The following is a 12,272-nucleotide window of genomic DNA, read 5'->3' on the forward strand; positions in this document are numbered from 1 at the left end:
TTTGTATAATTCATTAGCTTTTCTAAAATGTCTGTATGTGTAGTATGTTAATGCTGTGCTGATGCAGCGGTGCCTCAAAAAGTTCTAAATAACAATAATCCTAAAGTCTATGCTTGTGTAGATCAATACAGTGCAATTAAAAAAGATTACAAGTGCATTGTGTGTTGGTGTCATTCAGTTATATGTAAATGTTATTCAGAGAGATGTCAGTCCGTTACTTCAGATTTGCCGTGTTATCATCCTGGCGTCTGTATATGCGACATGTAACTGTGAATGCATGACGCATAATCATGAAGCACCACTGCAATCAAGAAGTGACCCGAATGTATCAGCATCTCAATTCAGTTCAAGTTTATTTGTCATATGCATGTTAACCCGCGGTGGAGGGTCAACGTCGCAATGAAATGTGTTGGACGTAGTATGTAGACTGAAGGAGTTTACAAAGCTATGTTGGAGCGTGAAACATTGGGTTTGTGGAATCCAGTTGCCAATATTGCACATGTGTAGAGAGTGTAGAGACAGCATTTACAGAGTAAAGATATTGCTCAGTTTGCTTTGTAGAAGTGCAGCATCAAGTCACAGGAAATATGAATATGAACAATGCATATAAAATATGTTCAAGAACACTCATGAATAAGTGTAAAGCAGTAGTGTAAAGGCATTTCACAGCGCAGTGTTAGATCAAAGGATCATGTAAAATGTGCTCAAGTGCACAGTCAGAAGTGATTGCACAATTACAATATTGCATAGAGTAACAATGTGCATAATGCTGCAATGTGCATAAACAGAGGTGAAGTGAGCGAGCACACAAACGGCAGGGTAACAAACTATGCGTACGAGTTGAAATGTCTGATAGCTTCATGATAGAAACTGTCACTGAAGCCATGTGATACATGCTGCCATTTTCCTGTGCTGCTTGCCTGATGGTAACAAGGAGAGAAGTTGGTGTGGATCGTGGCTAGGGTCCTAGATGATGCTGTGTACCTTCCGTAAGCATCGCTTGTGGTGTGTGTAGATTGTGTAGTACGTCCACCACTCTCAGCAGTGTTTTGCGGCTGTAGGCAGAGCAACTCCAATACCATACCGTAACACAGCCTGTCGGCAGGGTTTCCACTGTGCTCCTGTGGAAGCTGGTGACAATGTCTCTCTATCCCTACCCACTACTGAGTGCTCCACGTGGTGAACACTATACAGCGAGTGAGCGAGTGAGTGAAAGAGAGTACATTTTGAACACAGCATGGCTCTTCAGCAGTCTCGTTCCTTTGTCCAAAGTGTGTAGCACCTGTTGCTTGTTTGGCTGACTGGTGCTCAGCGTTGCGAATGAGCGGTTTAGGTTAAACACACATGCTGTAACATAACCAGACAACTTCAAATGTAAAAACTAAAGACAACTAGAATAAATATGCCATAAAATATGCATTCAACAAGAATGTGGAGAAATTGAACATCAATCCCTGTATAACTGACCCTGTGAAAAATGAAATATCATTAGTCCTTAGTTGATCTAGAAATAGCTGAATTAAAAGGGCTGAGGTTGTTTGACTCGTAACAGGTGGATAGGCTACACAACTGGGCCTTTAAAAGAATAATACTGATATAGCATCTCTGTACTGTCATCATGTTATCCTCTGAACTTCCTTTGCTTCATTAGATAGGCTAATGGACAGTTAGCTACAGCTGTGTTATTCGGGGCTTATTTCATGCCAGCGGATAATGTTTGGACCGCAGGCAGACTCAGCTGACTGAGTTTCTAGTTATGTAAAAGGCTCTTTACTCACTGGGCTTATTTAGATTATAATGGGGAGTCAATAATAGGACAGTGTGTGGGATGATCAGCGAGCAGTAACACTAATATGATAAATCAGAGCAGCTCAAACGCTACATTGTTACACAACATATAGACACAGAGTTACCCAGTACAGAGTTATCTGCTCACTGAGCGTTTGTTTCACACAAGCTGCACATGAGATCAGTTTTCCAGCTGGCTCCCTGTGCACTCAAATGACACTTTAACATTGTATTGGACAAATAGATCAAAACAGGATTATTCTAAGAGTAATTTTAGAGTGTTTGTGAAGTACCACAGTGTGTAATGTGTCACAAAAGCCAACTGCCACCATTACTTCAAATTTGCTCAGTGGTGCAAAATCAAAGACCCCCCCAGGCATTGAGTGCATGCCACTAGGAGAGGGTTAGGGTTTTTGTTGCTTAACTCACAAGTCTCAGAATAAATTCAGAGCAAAAGACGAGACTAATCATTCAAAATGAATTTGAAAACTGCGTCACATTTTCCCCAGCTGTCTTTGTCTGAGCTGATTGAGCTTTGCTTGACATTATTTCTGGGACTTCTTGCTGGCAGGGTGATGGAGATAAAAGCATGAGTAAGTGTGAGCAGGGCGGCTGTTTGAGTGTGCGGATGAGCCATCTCCACTGATATCCTGTCACCCAGGGCTGTGATACTCGACACTCCCCGGCAAGACTCTAGAGTCAAGCTGGACAGTGAGTCTGATCATGTCTCTTATTGAATACAGGCCCACACACAGAGACACACAGACAAAAACACTGCTGTCACAGTGGGCCAAAGCCTAGGGCGAGTCATCTATTTTTAGGGTAATGTCATATCTTCTGAATTCAAAGAAAAACAGCAGCTTCTCTTTCGGGGACACGGCAACTCACCCTTAACTTTACACGGACATGAAAGTTGAAAAAAAACTTAGTTTGCCCGTATTGTGCTGCACTAATTCACAAGGATATGGTCAAAAGAGAACTGGAATTTTTATTTCTTTACTAATAGCTTGAATTTAGTTTTGGACAAGAGAAAAATTGCCGCTCTATCTGTCTGTAACAACTAGTATCTACTTGATACACTGCTTTCAACTCTTTCCTCTGTTTTAACACACATTTATCTCACGTCAGATTCTCGTACTGACAGCCTTGAGTTGCAACTTTAATGCTCTAATGCAAGCAGCACTGCATTAAATAGCGCTTCATCCCCTCCCAATTAAGCTCATTTTAGTGGTCACAGAAAAAACAGACCAAAAAAAAGGAGTTAAAGGTGTCCTATGTAGAATAAGATGTTTGAAAAAATGATAAATTCAACCAAAGCTTTTAATAGAATTGAAAGAAATAATACCAATACAATAAGTTATATAAGAAATGCCAATGTTAAATGCCGCTGAGATGCTTTGGGGACAAACCATATCTCACTGTCATATTACTTTATACCACTAGATGGATTGTTGGACACCATAGCGTCTAGTCTTCCTTGGATGTAACAGAATAAGAAGAAGAGGAAGTAGTGGAAATTCCACAGAGCCAAGAAAAAAAAAACAGAGCACAGATATAAGGAGAAGTTTGAGAAAATTATAGCAATGACAGAAAAAGCTCCAATGTCACCAGCCCTAGAAAGTGTGTTCAGTAGCAAAGACACAGTAAAGAGCCTAAACAAGACTAAATGCGGCTGTTGCTTTCCTTCACTGAAGACCGTTTTTGGACTGTAAAAGCCTAAAATCTGATGCAGAGCTTACAACTTTAATTATGTGGATGGCACAAAAACTGAGCTAATGTATAAGTATCCTGTACATGTCTAAAAGTAGCTTTTTTATCGTGATCAGCCCACACTTTGTCTGCAGTAAGATCAAAATTAGCAATGCAAGTCTTTTTATTAGCTGTTGGTAGATGTTTTGTTGTCATTGTGTGTGATTCTTCAGTTACAGTGAGAGGAGACAGTAGAAGATTGACAGGCAACAGAGCCAATGAAGAAAAGTGTTTTGTCCTTGTTAACATTGTTAGTATTTTTGTATTGTGAGTGCACATAGATAGTTTACTTAGAGTCAAAGTCCTGGTATGAACTAAGCTGCAATACTAAAATCGCTTTTAACATTTTTGACCAAACTATTAGAAATATTAATGGGGTCTGAAAATTATGTCCATACTACAGGGATTACCTTCATTTTGACAAATGAATCATTTTTAAGTCTACACTACATTTGGGAATCAATATAATTTTTAAGCAATCAATGTATGTTTTTGCAAACAAACAGGCTGCATTTCTTCCAGAGATGGTGTCACATGTAAGCATGCAATATGTAAAGAACAAAAACAACCGACAATCCATTTCCCTGCCTGTGCAGCCCCGTCTAGAAATGGAAAAGATTGGCACATGATAAATCACCACAGTGCTTGAGTGTATTGCATGATTGGATGGTGGAGGGAACATTAAATCAAGCTCGATTTGCTAATTGACTGGCAGAACGACCCTTATCCATGCGCATTTTACCTTCGAACAGTTTCCATGCATAAATGGAAATGACTTCCCTAAAAAAAACAGCGCTTAAAGTGAAGCACTCTCCTTCACACGGATTATATCAGGAGTTTATTCTCATAATGGATGGCTGTAGACTGTTATGTATTGCAGCACGCTTGTCTCCTCTTCTCGGGCTTTGTGCTGCCTTCTTACTTTTTGTCATTTTGTTGAATCATTCAGAGGCAGCTAGATAAATCAGAATTTGAGCAACATCAGCAGAGCTGAAATGTGGGGCGCTGACCTTGGACAAATGTTCGTTTTGTGTAAAAGGTGGGGGCTAAACACTGTTTAAGCAGCATATTCTTCAAGCTCAGAGGATGACATAATACCCAGTGTATAACCATAAAAATGTATATTACTAAATTTGTTTGACAGGAATGAAACAAAAGCATTAAAAACATTTGAGGGAATTTTTAACTATACACTGAGGCATAAGGCTCTACACAATGAGATATTTATCATGTGTCCTTGATATTTATCACTTCTAAAGGAAAAAAAATATACAAAAAAAAACATTTGTTAAATGTATTTTTCAATCTTGGTCTGTTTTGACACTTTTTAGTCAATTTAACACACAAAGTGTCAAGTATAAATTCACTCTGGTATGTCAAATGTTAATGCCCGAGCCCTTCAATGAGATTTCAATGGAAATTTATTGAAGCACATTCAAGGACAATTGACTTACTGCTGAAATATCTCTCTTTAATCTCGCAGAGGAGCAGTAATGATGAGAAATTCCTCAGTGAAGCACTGTCACCCCGGCAGGGCCTACCTGGAAGTAGAGTGTGTGGGAGCAACAGAGTCATCGCTATGGAAACAAGCATAACACTGACAGAAAACAGGCATGCGCAGGGCATAACTTAAGGCAGAAACTGCACCATAGAGGGAAGGGTCCTGTAATTGATTGGTCAGTGCTGCCGGAAGTCCAAAGAAAGAAAAATCATGTTCCATTTTCCCAGGTAATGCATTTATAACACATTTTTCCCATATGTAAGTGGAAAATTGTTGTTGTAATAAATGGTAATGGTATTGTACAAGAGATTACACATAAACGTGGGAGCATGATACATAGCAGCTTCAAGCTGGAGTCTCAATGCTTACAGCACATTTAGCCCAGGAAAATGGGTCTCTTAATGGACTGATCCAGTTATGTTAGTTTGAGGGATATGAAGCATCAGCTCCACTGGGCACTTGTTATTGGATCTTGTTGAGAAAAAAATAATATACAGAACACCAAAAAAAGACATCATCCTACATTAAGCAGCAGTATCGACGGATATGTTTTCTGTTTTGTTTTCAGTTTGGTTTTGTAGAAAACTGGCCAGTAACACAAGTTCCTCACTTTTATTTGAGAAACAGAGCATGATGACCAGCATGACCGTGAGGGTCGTTTGATTTATTTTGAGTCACCTCTCTCTCTGTCACCTAGAAAAATACTGTCCTCTTGGAAGAAAATTTCAGCCAGAGAACAACCGTGGGCTGTTGGTGAAGCAAAACTGGGTGGATTGGAAAATCCATTGGAAAGCTAGTACAGCTAATATCACACATGGTTGACTTCTAGTATTAAATAGGATGGGATGTATATGGACACAGAAAAAGGGAGCCAAAGTGGACAGACCATGGCGCATTAATTGTTGGCATCCCAAGCTAAAGCACAAGCCTGAGCTCACAGCCAACCGTCCTTTAAACAGATATTGGGCGTTTTTGGAACACAGAAAACTTTTTCACTGTTTTTGTAAGTATTGAAAGATGGCACCTCTTTTTTTTTTGTTTCAAATTGTAGTTTATTGCAGTAATACGTTTGTGGGGATTTGTACTTTTTAACTTCTACCAGTACAGGAAGAACCACTGATGACTTAAGAGTGCATTGGTCCAGAAAGATGCAAGTGAACAGATCCCATCAACCCTGGCAACCCCCATAACATAAAATTCTCGCACATTCTTATTCCCAAGCAGCATCGAGTAGCATCACATACTTGACGCTTGGTCAAGAGCCATTCATGTCAGTTTTAAGTGCACAGGGTGTCCCCTTATCATCATTTTCCAACACTGGGGGAAGTACTGTACAGCTGCATGTTGCCAATTATCCTTCTGAAGTGGTAAACAATGCTGCAGCTGCACTAACAGCAAACAGCAACAGGAAAACATCCTTCTTGCTGGCTTCTGAACACATAACATAGATCACATAAGGAGGTTGAAAAGGAAAGGACGGATAGACACTCCCGAGCATGGAACTTTGTTTGGAACTTTGTGACTTCCTTTGCTCTTCCACTGTACTACTCTGTGACACATTAAAGTACTTGGTTATGGTCAGGAAAATATCACGATTTAGCATTAAAATACCATGAAACTGCCACCAGTGGACCCAGTGGACCCTAAACTTTGTGCCGCGAACTTTCATAGTGAGGTGATCACAGGGAATGGGTTTATCCAAGGTTTGTCACCGAAACTGAATTAGGGCAAAATGATGGCATTAGGCTGCACAACTGGGATGGCATTAATCACTTTGCTGCTGAGCAATAAAAAAAAATGTCAGCCAATGCTTTAAAGACACTCTGGCTATGAACTTCACTTTTCTGCTATCAAGCTAACCAAAATATGACATTTGAAAAGAACAGGATCCTTGAAGCAAAAGCAGCAATCATCCTTGTAACATACTATAACAGCCCTATTGTCAGCCAGGGGCTGAATAATTGTGTGTTTTGATAAGAGCTTGTGTGCCATCAGCATATTATAAGGCAGTTAATAGGTTTTACTTCCTTTCATCTGCAATTCAAAGGATTTTACAGTGCAAACAAAATAATTTGCTTTTTCTGTCTTAATGCCTGCGTTCTGTCCCGTGGGTAAATGCAGATTTAGCGCAAATCCAGTCATCCTGGATTTCAAGATGAGTATTTACGGCCGTGATATTTGTCTAATCTCATCTTGCCCCGCATCTTCACACCTGTCTTCCTCTCTGGGACTCCCCTGCCTCTCTCAGTTGTTGCCTTGCTTGAAAAACGAGGGTCGCAAATCCAATAAGATTCATGAAAGGCTCAAACCAGATTAGATTAATCCGGTGTTAGGAAGGAGCCAAATGTACTTCCTCTCAACATGGAGCATCAGATCCAAATAGAACAATGGAGGCACTTCATAACAGCTTGTTGTACTTAAGCGAGTGTAACACAAGACAGAATGTATTCACAGTTTCACATACGTAAAAGCAAAATTCACCCTGTTTTCAGGCAACATTTTGAACCCACTTTTCTGCCTGTCAAAGATGCTGGAGAATTTAGTGTTGCAGCATTATGTTCAAAGAAACCATTAGAGTCGTGATTTTGCTGACACTTTAGTCCTCCAGCATGTATGACACTTTTCACCATATGCTTTATAAATGCTAAAATGTAAAAGCTGAAGTCTGCACCTTGTGGAAAAAGAGTCTTCGCCCTCGACAAATCAGGGCTAAAAGATAGCCTCATGCCTTTCTCTGTTGCACCCATGCTCCTGTTTGAGCATCATCCTCCCGGCATGGCAATTCACACTGACACTGTTTTAATCACCTTATAATATTGCCCTGCTTCATTCGCCCTCTTCTACGCACACTCCTTCTGCTCTCTGCGGCCTTCATTTTATCCTTGGTGCATCAATTTAAGATCAACAGAGCTGGCCGCTCGTGGCGATGCTCTCAAAATTATTCATGTTTATTGAGAGACTTGTAAAGCTGACCACCTCGCCTGCTGCAACGCCACCGCTACATTCCCTTCCAGACCCACATCTGATGAATTCCTTTAAGGACAGGTAATTTCAATGATATATATCTCTGCTCATTTGCTTTAGTTTTCTTGTTAATGTTAAACACCGTGCTGTTGTCATGGCAATTTGCTGATTGGTCAGCTTGTGCTGAATGCTGCTTGGCTGGTTCCTGGGCTGCATGATCTGCTAACTTGCAAGTGAATATCAGCAGAACTTCAGGAGGCCCATCCACTTTTCCTGCAGTTTGGAGTAGAACAGTTTGAAATATACATTTAGGTAAACATTTAAGAGTGCAGTGTATCATTGATTTTGAAACTGAGGAAGAAGAATTGACAACTTGTTCTCATTTACAGAGCATCGAGTTCTGCCATTTTGTCAAAACGTGACATATGCACAATAACTTTGTTAATATTTAACGCAACTGACAAGGTGTGCTTTGGAAAGTAGGAGGGGAGGAGTTGTTGTTGTTTGACTCTTGTGTGAGACCACCATTTTTTAGCTTTAGCTGTTCATGAACACCAGAGAAATGTGTGCACTTATTTTGTTAACTCTAGACCTTATTTCTGGCATGAAATACTTTTATCTACTCACCGAGAGCAGTTTGGTAAAAGTCTGCAACCTTCCAAAGATATTTAGATTCCTCGAGATCCATATAATGGAGAGAACGGGGGCATAGACGATGCAGCCTCTAAATAAGGCATTATCGGTCTTTATTTCACCAATACTTTAAGACGAATTAATGAATGAATGCGTACTGTTGCTCTGTTAGTTCATAGCTGCAGTGTTGTTGTTATTGGCTGCTATCGGGGGGCTTATAGAGGGCTTTCTACACACTTTTCTACTGGGATGACATCATCGACGCCCGCCGCTGCAGCACAGCTCAGTAAAGTAAAGTTAAGTTAAGTAAAGTAACCTGAAAACAGGCAGGTGGTTGGGATATATGCCAAGGATGGCTGTCATATGTGTGGCTCCACCAGCCAACCCTTCAAACCTACAAATATGGAATTTCCTGCCTGTTAAATGTGATACATTGGGAATTCGGCAAGGCTTTGTTCTTCTGTGCAGTTATTTTTAATGTTCAGTGACAGGAAAAGAAACAGCACAAAGTGCATCTGTTGACTAAAGTGAACTGATTATGTTTTCATGACTTATTCACGTTATCCTGTGAGTCTGGGTTGCAATGCCATTTGGAGATTTTCTGGACTTAACACTGAGGAGCTGACTGGGTGAATTCTGCAAACAGTCCAGTCTGTCTGATGAGGACATTTGCATTCTCACATGCAGCCAGTCCATGAAATGTCCAGAAAAGATTCAGGGCAGCAAGTTAAGTGTGACTTTGATTTAAGAGACTACATTTCATGTCCTTTGTCTTCTATTCTGCTTCACTGTTAGGTTAAGACACAACTACTTAGTTTGGCCTTGTCAAACATCATGAGTTGGCTTTAAATATTGATTTTTATTATTCTAACCTTGCAAGATGAACAATGATGATGGCTTGGTCCGAGTACATTAGTATGTTCTTTATTCTGTTATCATAGACGGTGGTAGATGAAGATGTAAATACCAAAGCAATAACTCACTGTGGCTGAGTATCTGAACAGAGTCTCCTCTGTTTGCTTAGTAAGGCCACTTGGTAATCCACAGAGGGAACAAAATGACATGGCATTATGAAAAGCATTTAGTTGTGATTGAAATGTCAAGCTAAATGTAAGCACTGATGCCATTAGGGCATGCTGGGACAGTCGCATGACCACAGTGGTACTTTGATAGTAAGCATGTCAGTTACATTAGTTTTGTCCTTTTCCTCTCTGGCCCTGCCACTCCTGGTTGACCCCAGGTTTCTCCTTTATATGTGTCTCACATCGAGTCCACTGATCGTAAGGATGGCGAGCATACGGTAATCATGCCCAGACAGGCTTTGGTAAGTGGTCAGACAGCTGCGTACTGCAAAGCAGATGGAATGATGTACCCTTTACAGGAGTTGAATGTCATTGGCTGGCATTTCCAGCCATGCTCATGGATAAGACTGCTGAAAATGTGCAGGAAGAAGAGAGACCCACCTCAATCTGACAATGTGCAGGAAAGGAAATGCTTAAGGTTGTGAACACATACTTGAAATTTCATCAATTGAATTAGAGACATATTCATAAAAGCATAGCATTGATAGATTGACGACCAGTTTGGGAACATTCTGAAAAAAAAATCTTCCATCTATCGATCAGAAGGTAGAGCCATAATTTGTAAATGTGTTTGCATAAGGCATTACTAATGTACATAATGTATATAAACTATGATGAAACAATTTTAAAGTGAAAATAAAATTTAACTGAAAAAAAGTTAACCGTTTCTACAGGTGGTTATGAGAACATACACATAATATACACATACAGTATTGCTAAAAGAACATATATGGATGATATTACAATAAAAAAGAACACTTAAACATGAAAGTTTAAGTTGTTTGAAAGAAAAAACAGATTAAGATTCATGTTGATGTTTTTGGTACGTTCACTATCTTAATTTTTCCAATATGTTAACATTTGCTAATTTAGCATTGATTAGTCCACAATGAGAAATGAGATTAAAATAGATTAATGATTGAATAACAATAAAGACATTTGCTCCAAAATGGTGCCACACTTATGGCAGCCTGCTGCAGTAGCTCTTAACATACCGTGTCTTTCTTTGTATCCTTTTTTTTTTTTCTGGCGAGCTTTTTTCTGTGCAAATGCAGATTTTTGAATCATTTTTCTATGTTGCTCTTGAATTTGTGCTGCTAGAAATGAAACAAAGCGGAAACAAAACGGCGAGAGAAGAGAATGAAGTTTAAACTATTTTTTTCCTTTGGTCAGCACATATCATACAGGCAGACATAGACTACTTACAGAGGTTACAGTAAAAGAGGATGGTGTGATCCGGGACATGTTACTGTCAAGGAAGGAAGTGAAGGACTTCACCTGTGTTACCTGTCAATGTAGTGTGTGACATCATCAGCTAAGAATGAAATCCTTGCTAAGCTACAAAAAATATCCCAAGCCATTCATGGTGCTCTTTGAGAATTTTAACATCAGCTCTCTGCTGTACTTTAGATTCCCAAAAGTTTCCCAGCTGATTCTTGACCTATTTCAATTCATGTCTATCAGTTTATTTAGTTACTTTTTCTCCAGTGTGTTTTACTACAATAATAGTATTTTCTTTGGGGTTTTAAACTGAATTGGATTAAGCTGAAGTTAACTTTGAGGAAAATGGTAATGTCCTAATCAATAAATAAGCCCTTATTTAAACTGGGGAATACAATTAAAAGATAAGCAGAAGATGCAGAGGAAGCATTTTCAAGAAACATTTTTTGAAGTCGGTCTCCGATGACTTCAGCAAACTGCTTTAAGATTAAGTAGAGTGTCAAGCTCTTGACCTGGCATCTCTGGAACTGCCTGAGTGATAATGATCCAAGCTTCAAAATAGTCAATTACTTCTCACTAACAATGGAAAGAAAGTTGTTTACCATCATTTACCTTTTTCCCATTCAAAAAGCTCAAGCCAGTGATGTGGGAAGTAAAGCTGTTGACGAGGTTGCTTCAATACAAAAAGAACAGTGTTTGTAACAACAAGTAGTAAAGAGATGATAAGGTCTAAGTGTTTTTATCCCCCTCCCTTCTTTAATTTGGAGACTGCCGTTGGCAATAGCAATAACTGTAGATTAGCAGTAGGGGGATTTCTCTGGGGAGAGAGACTACAGAGGAAATCATTCCAGGCCGTTCCTCTGCAAATGTTTTTCTTTCCAAAGGCCAGATCTCTCTGCTTCATTGTCTTTGCAACCCCCGTATTTTCCCCAGTTTTACTGCTCTTCTGAGGGACAATTTGTGCGGTGGGCCCTGGTTTTATTTGTTGGTGCTCTGTGAAGGGTAAGAGAGGACGTCAAATGAAACCCATTAATCACCTCACAGGCTATAAGAGATAATTGTGAAGGGAGAACGAGAAAGACATCGAGAGAGGGCGAATGAGTGAGCAGGAGAGAAGAAGTAAGCCAGGGAAAGAAGTTGTGGGAGAGCAAATAAAATAAATCAGGGAGCGGTGTGGGGATTCTTACATGTAACAGCCTTTACCTTCAATTTCCTCACTCACTGTTTCTCCCACAGCGAGAGGGTTGACTGAGTGGAGCAGAAAAGTGAAATATTGAAGTAAATACATGACTTTTCAAGCCCCCATGATGCTGGTGCTGGTGCTGCTTCGCACC

This window comes from Leuresthes tenuis, unplaced genomic scaffold (assembly GCF_036924035.1).
Source record: "Leuresthes tenuis unplaced genomic scaffold, fLeuTen1.0.hap1 SCAF_16, whole genome shotgun sequence".
Classification (NCBI taxonomy): domain Eukaryota; kingdom Metazoa; phylum Chordata; class Actinopteri; order Atheriniformes; family Atherinopsidae; genus Leuresthes; species Leuresthes tenuis.